Genomic DNA, 12,745 nt, shown 5'->3' with positions numbered 1-12,745 from the left:
TGTGTCGGGTACTATCTTGGGCTCTACGGCTTGGAGTAGGCTTTCGCGTTTAAACAAGTTGTGGCTTAATGTGTTGATCGTATCTGATTGGATTGCTAACATATTCTTGAAACTTGACACTAGCTGGAGAATGTTGTTTGGCTGATCTAGTTTGTATTGGCCTGTTCGTCTGATTGATGGTAGTACTTCGGTTGTTATCCATCTCTTAAACTCTTTAGCTTTGAGTAGTTTTGACCGTAGAACCAGAGAGTAAAGCCCAGACTCATTGATGAAGATTGTATCTGGATGTGTTTTTGATAAGGGCGGTGAATTGCCGCCCTTAACTTCTGAAATTTTTTTCTTATCTTCTTCGTCTACATGATCCTGAATAGCATCTCTTGGTCGTGAATACTCTAAAATTGTGGCAACGTCTTTGCCTTTGAACCATACATTGCCTTCTACATCTAATAGTGTTAATAACTCTTGATTATCAAGTTTAAATATCGACATATTTCAAAACGTTTCTAATGTCTCTTTTGTTGCTTCATTTTCAGCGTACACATACTTCCAACTCGAACAAAATAAAACACTTCTTAAACGTTTGACGTTTTTCACGTTTTACGTTATAACGTTTGACGTTTATCGACGTTTATCGACGTTTATTGACGTTCTTTGTCGTTTATTGACGTTCATTGACGTTTGTTCGTTTGCTATACAATAAATGGATGAGAAAGAAATTGATAAGAATATTAAGTTGAAGGAGTTCTTGATAAAGGGCTTCAAATCTTGGAAGAAAGAAAGAGCAGGTATATATGATAAATTTAAAACACAAGAGCAACCTGTAATTGATGCTATTCAAAACTTGGGAAGTGAGATCAAAGAAGTAGCAGAACAAAATAAAAATCTAATAACTGAACTTGTTCCAGTTGCACATAAGACAGCTTCAATAGATCCTAGTCTACTAGAAACACCTAAAAAGATAACTTATGATAGTTCTCCAAGTAGTAGTGATACGCCTATAACGGGGGAAATAAAACAAATGAGAAAACAAATTAAAGACAAAGTGGAAGGAGTAGAACCTTTAACAACAGCACAGTCATTTGGTAAGATTGCAACGAAATATTATAGTAAAAGAAATGATACTGTGTTTGGAATAAGAACTGTAGAAGAAGATGGAAAAATAATAAATAAGATAGGAAATTTGGAAGTTAAAGTGAATGGTGATGATTTGATAATTAATGGTAAAACTTATAAAGGAACAGAAGGTCTATGGGAATTGTTAACGACGAATACTAATAAAACCATTGAAGATTATGATGTTGATGATTTTGAACAGTACAAGGAAATAATAATAGACTCAGATGCCGCCTTCCAAAAATATAATCGAGATAAAAAGGTAGCATCTAGTAGAGGTTCAAAGTACATTAATATTATCAAGCCTATTTGGGATAATTATATTAAACCAACTTTACCTCCAACTCCTAAAAAGAACACGACACCTAAAAGGACTGGTGAAGGAATTAAACAATATACAGAGATACCTAAAGAATATATATGGATGGATGACGTGAGAAAGCTTATAGATAGGCTAATTGTCATAGATGGAGAAGAAAAGGCTGGAAATCATAACTTTTACAATGAGAAAGTAGGTATAGTGAGTATGATTAATAATAAGCTTTCACAGTTTATTCCTAATGATCCAAAAGGTATAGGGTATTTGATTAAGATCTTAAATACGTTACCACCACGATTCTGGAATGATGAGAAGCTTGGGAAAGGATTAGTAAATGATTTGATTAATAAACTTCCATTTGAATTACATATTCCAGGTTTTAGATTTTGCGGGCCTGGGACTAAGCTTCAAGAAAGGTTAGAGAGAGGTGATGAAGGTATTAACCCATTAGATGAAGCTTGTAAAGAACACGATATATACTACAGAGACAATAAAGATACAGAGTCGAGACATATTGCAGATAAGGAACTAGAAACTAAAGCATGGAAAAGAGCATTTAGTAGTGATGCGCCAATTGGTGAACGATTAGCTGCTTTTGGGGTTGGTACTGCTATGAATGCTAAGGTTAAGTTGGGATGGGGGTTATAAGTTTTTTTATTGTTATTATGTATGAGTCTTTTATGGGTATATCCCATCAAAGCGTTGTTTCAAGATTTTCTTTATAATAAATGGATAGTGTTGAAAGTTATGAGTTACAGAGTTTTAAAGCTAACGCAAGAACATTTAATAATTTGAATGAAGCTAACAAAGATATTGAGTTCGATTTCAACGTGGGGGATGGGTTCGTACATCCACACAAAGCAGATTGTCATATGACTTTTGAAGTTGTTGGTGCATCAGTTGGAGGAACATTTGGTGCAAATGATACTATAAAACTTGTAGATAACTTCTTCCCATTTTTCTTTTCTCAAATTGAGGTTAGAAAGCATGGAGTTGTTATAGACAAAATTGAGCTACCAGGGATAACATCTACAGCTATCGGAACATTAAAGATTTCCAAACCAGAAGTTGAATATCTAAAACAAGCAGGATTTGAAACAGATGATAAACTTGGTCTAAGAAAGGACTTTAGCGTTTTGTATCCATTAAGATTAATTCCAGGATTCTTAAGTGATTACAAAGAGGTTATGTGGAAAGGTGGATTGAGAATAACATTTACAAAAGCTAACAACAATAACGATGTCTTGTACAAATGGACTGGATCAGGAGCAGCTCCTCATGATGGAAAAATAACAATAAAGAGTATGGAGATAAGAATGCCTATTGTTGAATACGAATCTAATTATGAAAACAAGTTAAAGTTGAATATTCTTAAAGAACCAAAAATCATGTTTTCATTCCATACTTATCAATGTGTTCAGAAGACTGTTGTAGGTTCTTTCTTGGAGTTTGATGTTACTACTCAATTTAATTCTAGACAATTTGATATGCCTGATTTCGTAGTTGTAATGTTCCAAACTGATAGAAGTGGTAAACAAACAGCAGATGCAAGTAAGTTTGATCATTGTAAGGTAAAGAATATCTATCTTAAGAATGGGAGGAATGAGGTATTTCCAAAAGAATCAAGAAACTTAGATATTGCTAACAAGGATTACTTTAAGATGTACGAAGATTATACTGCATTTAAGAGAATAACATGTGGCAACACCGAAATGTACTATGACCCTAAAGAGTTTATAGATAACAGACCAATGTATGTGATTAATTGTAGTAAGAGGAAGAATGTATCGATAAATGAGAGAACGAACATAAAGATTGTTGCAGACTTTGCAGAAGCTGTGGCTGCTAATACTATGTGCTATGCGATTTTAATTGGACGAAAGAACTTTACATATGATCCTAAGAATGAGAAAGTAGTAGAAGAGTTTTAAATAGTTAGCAAAATATCAACGGACATAAGGGTATCGAAAAGATACCCTCAAACTGTTTTCATTAACGATTGTTTTATGGAAGCTTTTCCATCAAACGAAATTGATGAAAATGATTAAATATTTTTTAGTGAAGATGAAAATTGAAAAGTGTTCATTGATTTTCTATATAATAAATATGATGGCGAGTCACATTGAACTTTTAAACAAGCTTGGAAGTCTTGAGCAAAAACAAGTTATTGGATTAAGAGAATTAGAATTAAATACAGAATATAAGATTGTGAAAATAGAAAAGATTAAAACTAAGTTTGGGAAGAGCATTTTAGTTGAATGTGAAGAGTTTAAGATATTTCTTCCACCTAGATTTACAAAACACTTAACAGATAAAATGATTGATGAGATCGTTAAAGATGGAATAAAAATCAAATACACTGGTCTAAAAGAAAACTATCCAACTGTTGAGTTCTGTATGTAAATCCAAAAATGAATGAAAATGAACAAAAATATGTTGTCAGAACCAAAAAATGGTGTGATTAGAATGGATCCTCAAAAGAAGTTTATACTAACTAATAATTTCAATGTAATTGTGAAAAATGTGCAAACCGAAGTTCAAGTTGTTTTTGATATTAACGGTTGTCTATTCAGCTTGAATTACGATCAGTGGACAGAGTTTAAGAAGTCATTGTTTCCTATAGAGAACGAGATTAACAGAAGATTCCATTATCAATATCCGAACTTGTAATTTTAAGTATGTTCTAAGTGTTTTATGGTAATAAAGCCATAAAACTGAGATCTTTGGATATACACAATGCATAAGGAGAAGCAGTACTTTTGAATGTCATTCGAATTTTAAAGATACATGTATAAATAAGAGATTTATTTGAGTTTTTCTAATTATATCCTTAGAGTTATGCAACTTATAAGACATTCGATAGATAGGAAATTTATTTGTCTATTGATTGTCGTTTGAATTTTGAAAATCGGTTAATATTTAACGAAGTTACAGCAAGTTCAAAATTTCGGGAATTTTTTACGGGTTTATTTTTGAGTTTTCGGGAAAATGTTATTCTTTAAAAAAGTCTTAGAATTTTATGTAGATTATGCTAATATTTTTTATTTTTCAAATATCTGAATTTTTATTTTTGCAGTGTTGCAAACTTAGGACAAAATTTGTTACTAGACTTAGTGATTTTTTAATTTTATAGGTTGGCAACACTTATGGGTCAGCCAAACATTAATTGCCAAAAATTAAATATCAGCCCTCTATCTCTTATAGGAACCAAGATATCCACAATTTTCTTATTTTTCGTTTTAGATTTGCCGGGCAGGTGAACATATTCAAGCAGTTACTCACCTACTCAATAGATGACGTTACATATCACTTAGTTTATCACTTTGCTAATAGATGGCGTTACTTGTAGAAGTATTTGTTCATATATAAGGACCGATTTTCACTTGATTTCTTGAGCGTAGTGTTAGCCGAGCTCGCTCGCTTGCAGTCTGGCCAGCTGTAAGTAGTTATCGGCGTGGACGTCGCAGGTTCGAGTCGCCTCCAAGCCAGAAGAAGGATTTTCACTCCCTCATCTATAAGCAGCAAATCAGATTGAGTTGACGTGAATGGAGACTAGCGCTAGTCGGGAAAAGAAAACGAAGGCACAACAGAAGCAGCAGCAGAAGCAGCAGCAGAAAGAGAAACGGAGGCACAAGAGAAGCAGCAGCAGAAAGAGAAACAAACAGAAAAAGGAGCCTGAGAGGCAGCCAAAAGCAAACCAAACAAACAAATAAGAGAAAGGCGTAAGTCCTCTCAGGTCCACCTGTGCACAGGTTTTGCTGCTTTTTACTTTGAAAATTTATTTATGATTTTAAATGTCATAAAAGCCTATGCGACATACTAAACTTTATCTTCTTATAATTCAGCTATTTCTGAACCGATTTCGATCAAACAAAAACTATTTTTTCAATCAAAGACAGACCTATAAGTTATAAGTTTTAGATGTAAGTTTTTATGATTTTAAATGTCATAAAAGCATATGCGCAGTGCAATTACCCAATCTCGCTTTATGCTATCCTTCTGTGTTAAAGTTCAATGGTTAGTGGCGGCTTCATAGTTTTTGTTAGTTAGGGGTGTGGGGGAAAAGTGGGCCAGAAGTTAGGTCAACATACTACTCCGGTCAAGTGGCTATGGTACCTTTAAGATGAATCTGCTACTCACGGTTATCAAGTACGTAGTACATAATCTGGTATCAAACTACGTAGTACATAATCTGTATTGCACATGTAAATAAAGAATCAAAATTTATGATTGTAATATAGGTACGGCCCCCCAGGTGCCCCGGTTTTACTGGGATAATCCCGACTTTACATCACTTATCTTTCCTCCAAATGGTTAAAAAAAATTCCAAATGTCCAGTTTTCTCCAAAACATGATTACTATTACACACCCTATATATTAAAAAAAAAAAAACACAATTTTTATTGGTTATTATCGATACTTAACTAATAGGAAAAATTCTATTCTGTCACTAACTTTCGGTGAGTATTGATATAATATTTAACAAATCGTTGTATTTCGGCAAAAAGCGAGTACATAAAAATAACTATACTTTAAACGTTGATAGTGTTTTACTTTGGTACTTTAAATTTTGAACGTAAGGGGAAACGAGAGTATCCCGAAAAGACCAACGGACACACTGTTGTCCACCACAAACTTATTTGACCGGGGATCGAAACAGGAACCCCACGTACCAGAGGTAAGCAGTCTACCACTGAGTTGACACTCGGTTGAAAATGAAAATATGAAATCTTTCAGTGTAACATCCCACGTTTTTGTCTGTTGGGTTAAGGGAAAGGGGTGATTAATGCAACTGCATGATGATGGAACGGGAATGTTGGAGGAAACACGACTACCTAAGAACCTACGTATAAGATGCTGTCCACCACAAACTTATTTGGATACTCGGTTGAAAAGGTGTAACTACTTTTCCAGGCCAGTCATCTTGAGTGAGATTGTTCCTGTGTGCATTCACTCCAGGCAAAGGACCCCGCACAATATTTATGGAAACTGGATTTCGGTGGAATTGCCTTGAAACAGGGATATGTTTTAGATATTGTTTCTCTGAGAAAAAGTCTCAATGGACACAACCACCAATCACTGACCATTTGGCCACTACAGGATCTCATTTTTTGAAAACAACCAAGTAAAACTATGTTCTGGATTTCGCTAAAAATGAATGAAATTGTAACATATTGTAGATCTTCTCATCCTGGGGAAAAGTCTTAATGGGCACAACCATAAATTATTGATCGTTTGGCCACTACAGATCCAGATTTAAAAAAAAACAGTCGGGTATAACGATATTTTGGATTTCGGTAAAAATGAATGAAACTGTGATATGTTGTAGATACGATCCTGAGAAAAAAAATGTTAATTTGTGTGACTATCGAGCAACGGTAAGTCAGTTGGTAGAGAATTTGTTCCCATTCGGGAAGGTTCAGCCCGTCTAGGGTTTTCCAGGACTTTGCTTTGTCCTGCTAGGTGAAATTGCAATGTTATCTATGCTTAAATGGTGATGGCTGCTGCTCTTTTCATCCTTTTTCCGGGTTGTTGGACAGGATGAGAAGATCTAAACATTTTTAGGGTTTCATCAATTCCGCGAAAATCCCAGAATACGTATCGTTATTTTGTGTTAGAACATATTACAGTTTCATTCATTTTCACTCCAAATATCCAATTTTCTTCAAAACATGAGTTAATATCATACATCCTATATATATATATAACACCATTTAAGGTTTCATATGGTTACAAAATGCATAGACCTACATATACAGTAACCAACGGTTGATATTATTAATATGTATATAAAATTATCATATTTTAAACACATTTGTAGTTTTGGGCCTTAAATAATATAGTCAATGCGGCTGTGTTTTTAATTTTTTTAAAAGTGTCCAACACATTATTCCAAATCTTATCGTATTTAATGTCACATCACTGCAATTTTACATAGCGGATTTGCTTTTATAAACAACTATAAATGAAACACGTCGATACGATATTCCTCTTAGGCTTCAAAATAAACTTCACTTACAGTTTCTGATCATTATATCTTGTCTTTTGTAGCAGTCATCACATTATAATGTGTAGTTAGAGCATCTCCTATGACCATCTTTCTTCCTAGAAGTTTTCTGGCAAACAGCCTGCAGAATAGCTAAATAAGAATGTCCACTCAACAAGAAGAAAGTTTTTGATTGGTTGTTTAAGGGCATACTGCCATAATCTGTCTAATCAGAAGTGGGTTTTCATCTTTACAAGCAAAAGAAAAATTGTGTGGTATCTTTGAAACCGTATGAGAGCATGAGAGTATGCAATAGACTACTTTTATAATACTTTATAAAGGTAAGGCTCTGTTTTACACACACATACACACAAATAAGTTTTTTTTTTAAAGTCTCAATGCAAATTAGCCCCAAAAATAGCAAAAGTTTAAGATATTAGTGGCGGCAGCTTGAAGTCACTTTCACCAAACTGGATCAAAAGAAAGAACTTTTATTTCTTGCGAAGACGAGAACCTAATGTCGATCGCATTTTAGTGTTAAATAAACAAAAACCATAGGAACTGTTTTCTCACACAAACTATGGGAAGTTAAAAGGAATTTTTACTGGTCTTAGAATAATTTTTTTTTATTTCATTTCTTTATAATATCATGAGGGACCTCCAGTAATATCAAGATTTCAATTTCAAAAGTATTTGGAAGAGGAACATTTTGGGTCATGCAACTTTTAAATATGCTTAATATATGTTGAACCTGCAACCTAAATTCTAATATTTTCCACTGAAAGACAGTAGATATGCAATGGTAATTAGACTAACAGAATATGCAGATTAACAAAATTATGTCTGTCATTAAAATTCCCGAAATATTTTTCTTAACTATATTATTTTATTAGATTTATTTGTTAATTTTAGTATTGCTAAATTCTGAGCGAACTTTCTCATACATGCCTTTGTTTCTTTTACAGGTACGAAACATTGTTATTATATCGAACGATAGATAGTCTACTTCATGTGAGATAGTATGTAAGTATTAAATCTTCCTTTCCACACATATGATGTAAAACTTATTATATCGCTAACAAACTCAGCTTTTAACCCCAGGAACACCAAGGAATTTTTGGGAACATCAAGGGATTAACACGAATGGGGGAAGGGGGGCTCTGAGGCCCACAACTTTAAGGTCAATATTTTTTCTCATGGAAAATAGTTTTTCTTGTCTGATATGAACTTGAAATATTTAAGATATCGTACATTCTTATTCTTTATTATTACTAGGTTTCTAAGTTAACAGTGTTGGCAACTGTATGTGTGTAATTGTTTAAGTTACCATTCATTTTTTATGCTAGTAACTATGACCTATATATTTTATTTGTTTATATAGGATAACTATCACATGGGTCAATAACAACTTAGTACAATGTAGTATGTGTGCAAAGGAGGCTTCTAATCGCAATTCGGTGGTGGTACGGTAGAGTGGGGTGGAATGGGAAAGAGTGGGGTATACCACAGATGGTTATTTTTCCTAACCCTCCCTCACCCTTACCCTCAATTGACGCCCCTCACCCTCCATCACACTCACCCTCCCTCACCCTCACCCTCAATTACTTTATCGCCCTCACCCTCCAACGCCCTCACCCTAAACTTCTAAAATGAGGGTGAGGTGAGGGTGAGGGCGGCCCTCATGAGGGCAAAATGAGGGAGGATGACCATCTCTGGGGTATACTTCAGTATTCCAATGAATTGAGGTTTAACTTTTTATATTTTACATTCCGGTCATCCTTGGAATGGCGAAATTCTTTTAGATTTTGTTTTTGCGAAAAGATAGATAGTGCGAAGGACTTTTATTGGGGACTATACGGGATGTCACCAGAGAAGCAGTGTTGCCAACCCAACATAAAGTTACAATTTTTCTATTAGTACAACATCAAGTTTTTGCATCTATGGAATGCATGTGTAAAACGTAAGCAAATAAGCTACCACTTGTCTGTCAGTTTTGCAAACTAACACTACTACAACATCGTGAATATTATAAGGTATTCATTCCAACAAATGTACCACTTCTTCCGTTTGTTACATTTGTATTATCAAATAAAAGGTTCAAATCACTGTCTTCTGCATCAAAATATGACAGGTTTATTTCCACCTTGTTATATTCGAGCTCTCTACCTTCTATGTCAGATTCATTTAGAAGTTCTTTAAGTTCTTTCTCAGTTGAACTTTGGTGAAAAGCACGATTTGCCATTGTTCCAATCCAATGCTGCTGCAGATTCCCACATACAGTCACAGAATAACGAACTGACAATTTCCTATACGTCTTCGGCCAGTGTTGCGGGTTGCTGCCTGTAAATTCTAAGATTAAAAGCACTTGATAAGAGCAGAGTTGCAGCAGCATAGTTCTTTCCTGTGTGACATATTTAGGTGTTAACAGGTTTGGAGGAATAAACTAATAGAAAATAAAATACTTAGGTATCAAGGAAATAATCAGAACAAATATAGGGCCTATATGTACTAAATATTTATAATCTGTAGTTGGCAACACTGCATCAGAATAATAGTTTAGAGTGCACCTGCATATTGTAATACCAAAATTGTTTCAAAGGAAAATAAAATAAATTGGCAAAACACTCGAATGTAACATTAAGCATATCCGCTGAATAGCCCCTTAGTACTACCAAGGGAGGCCCTCTGAGGCCCACAACGCTTTCTTTATTTATAACACTAAAAACTAAGCAAGTACGTTGAATACCCCGCTGGTGTTCCTAGAGTTAATTGAGTTTTTAAACATATCCTTAGCAAGGGCGCCGATCCCGGGGGGCCTGTCCCCTCAAAGCTCATGTGGGCCCCCCTTTATTTTTTATGAATATGTATTTTTATATGAATTTTTTCTTGTTGTATGTATTGTTATACAGTGAAACCTCTCTAAGGCGGACAGCCGTGCGGAATCAAAAATTGTCCGCTATAGAGAGGTGTCCGCCTTCAAGAGGTTTGAGTATTTTGTTATGTAAATTAGTGAGCAAGGTAATATACAATTAGAAAAAAATATTTTTGCATGAATCACGTATTAACGAATATTACGTGCATTATCCTCTGTTATCCAATACTCTATGTTCAAGGTACAACATGGAAATAACATGTTACAGTTCTCTGCATTTTACTTTCTTCGTTTTCAGTATGGCGCTTTAATTTGTGGGGTAATTGTAGTCCTGAAGTGCTCTTTTTGTGACAATATACATACCTGAGGGCAAAAAATACTATACTTCTCTTCTGATTGGTTAGAGACTCCAACGGGACAGTAGCATAACGTGTCATCCCTAACGGCGGGCACCTGTCAATCACTTTTATGTCTAAAACAGCATGGATGGGAGTGAGATACAAACAAAGGACATGAGAGTGTTGTTAAACAGAGACGCTTCGTCTGGGTTGCTGAGCAGACAGTTGAAGGGGCAAAATGTCACAATGCTTCCTTGGTGACACATATATGAATTACTAAAAATGTATTTTTACTACACTTTTCAACTTATTTCTAGAGAAAGTGTCCGTAATACGTAGGTAAATAATACCTATAAAAGACAGAAAAGACTGTCCGTGTCCGTACTAGAGAGTGTCCGCTTTAGAGAGGTTTGCCAATATGTTTTTTCCTATTACAGTGTTTGGGGATTACAAAATATGCCCGTTAAGGGAGGTGTCCGCTTTATAGAGGTGTCGGTTAGTAGAGGTTTCACTGTGTTATTCTTTTAATGAACTAGCTGAACCTGCGCTCCCTACACAGCGCATCATTCGCATATGAGCATAAATCTCCTTCTCATTCCTCACAACATATGTACATGTCCCTTTAAGACACAAGTGAAAGATGTCATGATTTTTTAAAAAAATCGGCAAGGGGTATCATAAAGGGGAAATTTTTTGATTATTTTTTCTCAATTGCAAGATTGCAAGATTTGGGCCTACTTCCGGTTGGAGTTTCTAATTCATGTATGACAAATGTTTTCTTTCTTCTTGCATGCAGTATGTAATTAACAAATACATTACATATACAATTAATTATAATATCAGTTATATATGGTGTTCATTGGGCAAAACACTCAAAAAATAAAGATTTATCTTAGACTCGAGAATTGGTTATTCTTCCTTTTTCACTAGGGGGGCGCGGTGGCTCAATGGTAGAGCGTTCACCTCTGGTGCTTGGGGTCCCGGGTTCGATCCCAGCCCCCGCCAAGTGAACTTTGTGGTGGACAAACACCGTGCTCGTGGGTTTTCTCGGGGTTCTCCCGTTTCCTCCCACTTTCTTCATTCCACCATTTCACTCATCTCTCATAATCACAGTCTCCTTTAGCCTAACCGGCATAACCGTGGGACGTAAAACTCAAAGATTTCATTTCATTTTTTTCCTTTTTCACTATTATTTAGTCATGGAACAAACGCCTGAGACATATACAACCCCAATATACAACAGTGTGGTGTTGGAATGTATAACGCATAGGATATGATGCTTTAGTTTTTTTTTTAAATTTCAACGCTTCCAGTGTACCCTAAAAAATGTAATAAAGAAATAATGGCCATGTTTTTTTAAATATTTAATTAGAACTGGACAATCTACGCAAAATTTCCAATCGATCAGTGAAAATGTCATCTTTCTAGAGCCTGCAATTTCCGAGATCTCATTGTCGAAAGGATTGACCACAAACATATAAACAGTTTAAAATAACTCGGAAGATGGAAGTCCAATTCACATGCATTGATTTTAGAGAAGGCTTATTAAAATACAAAGACTGACAACAATATTTTTTTATGAAAAAAAATATAGTTAACTAATTTAGACTATTTAAAGTACAAATACTCAAAATGTTTGTCTCTGTTAAACGTGAAATCATACATAACCGTAAATGAAAGATTTGAAAGCCAAAGTTATAGGTTGGAGCTCAGGCGCTTTTAATTGCTATTGTAGCATTTTAATAGATAACTGCCCCTCCCCCAAAGTTACAGAAAAATCGGCGCCCTTGATCCTCTTAGTACATTTGACAATGAAGTTTATCAACTGAATAAAAGTGGTCTTACAATCTTAATATTAAAATAGGAGCTGAACCTTTCCTGGTGAAATGGTGCGAATATACGTATGTTCTCGGGATGTCAACCAGGTGAAGTGTTCGCTGTCCAACTTTTCGAGAACAGACTCTGTTCATATCACCAGCATATTTAGATGCTGACCCTGAAGATGAGAACAATATCTGTTACCAAAATTTGGACAACGAACACTTCACCTGACAGATATCTCGAAAACATTCGAATCTTAACATTCTTAAGTTTTTAATAATTTACCATCTTGGGAC

This window comes from Thermobia domestica, chromosome 12 (genome assembly GCF_964235325.1).
Source record: "Thermobia domestica chromosome 12, izTheDome1.hap1.1, whole genome shotgun sequence".
Lineage (NCBI taxonomy): Eukaryota > Metazoa > Arthropoda > Insecta > Zygentoma > Lepismatidae > Thermobia > Thermobia domestica.
Note: the sequence above shows the minus strand (reverse complement) of the source record.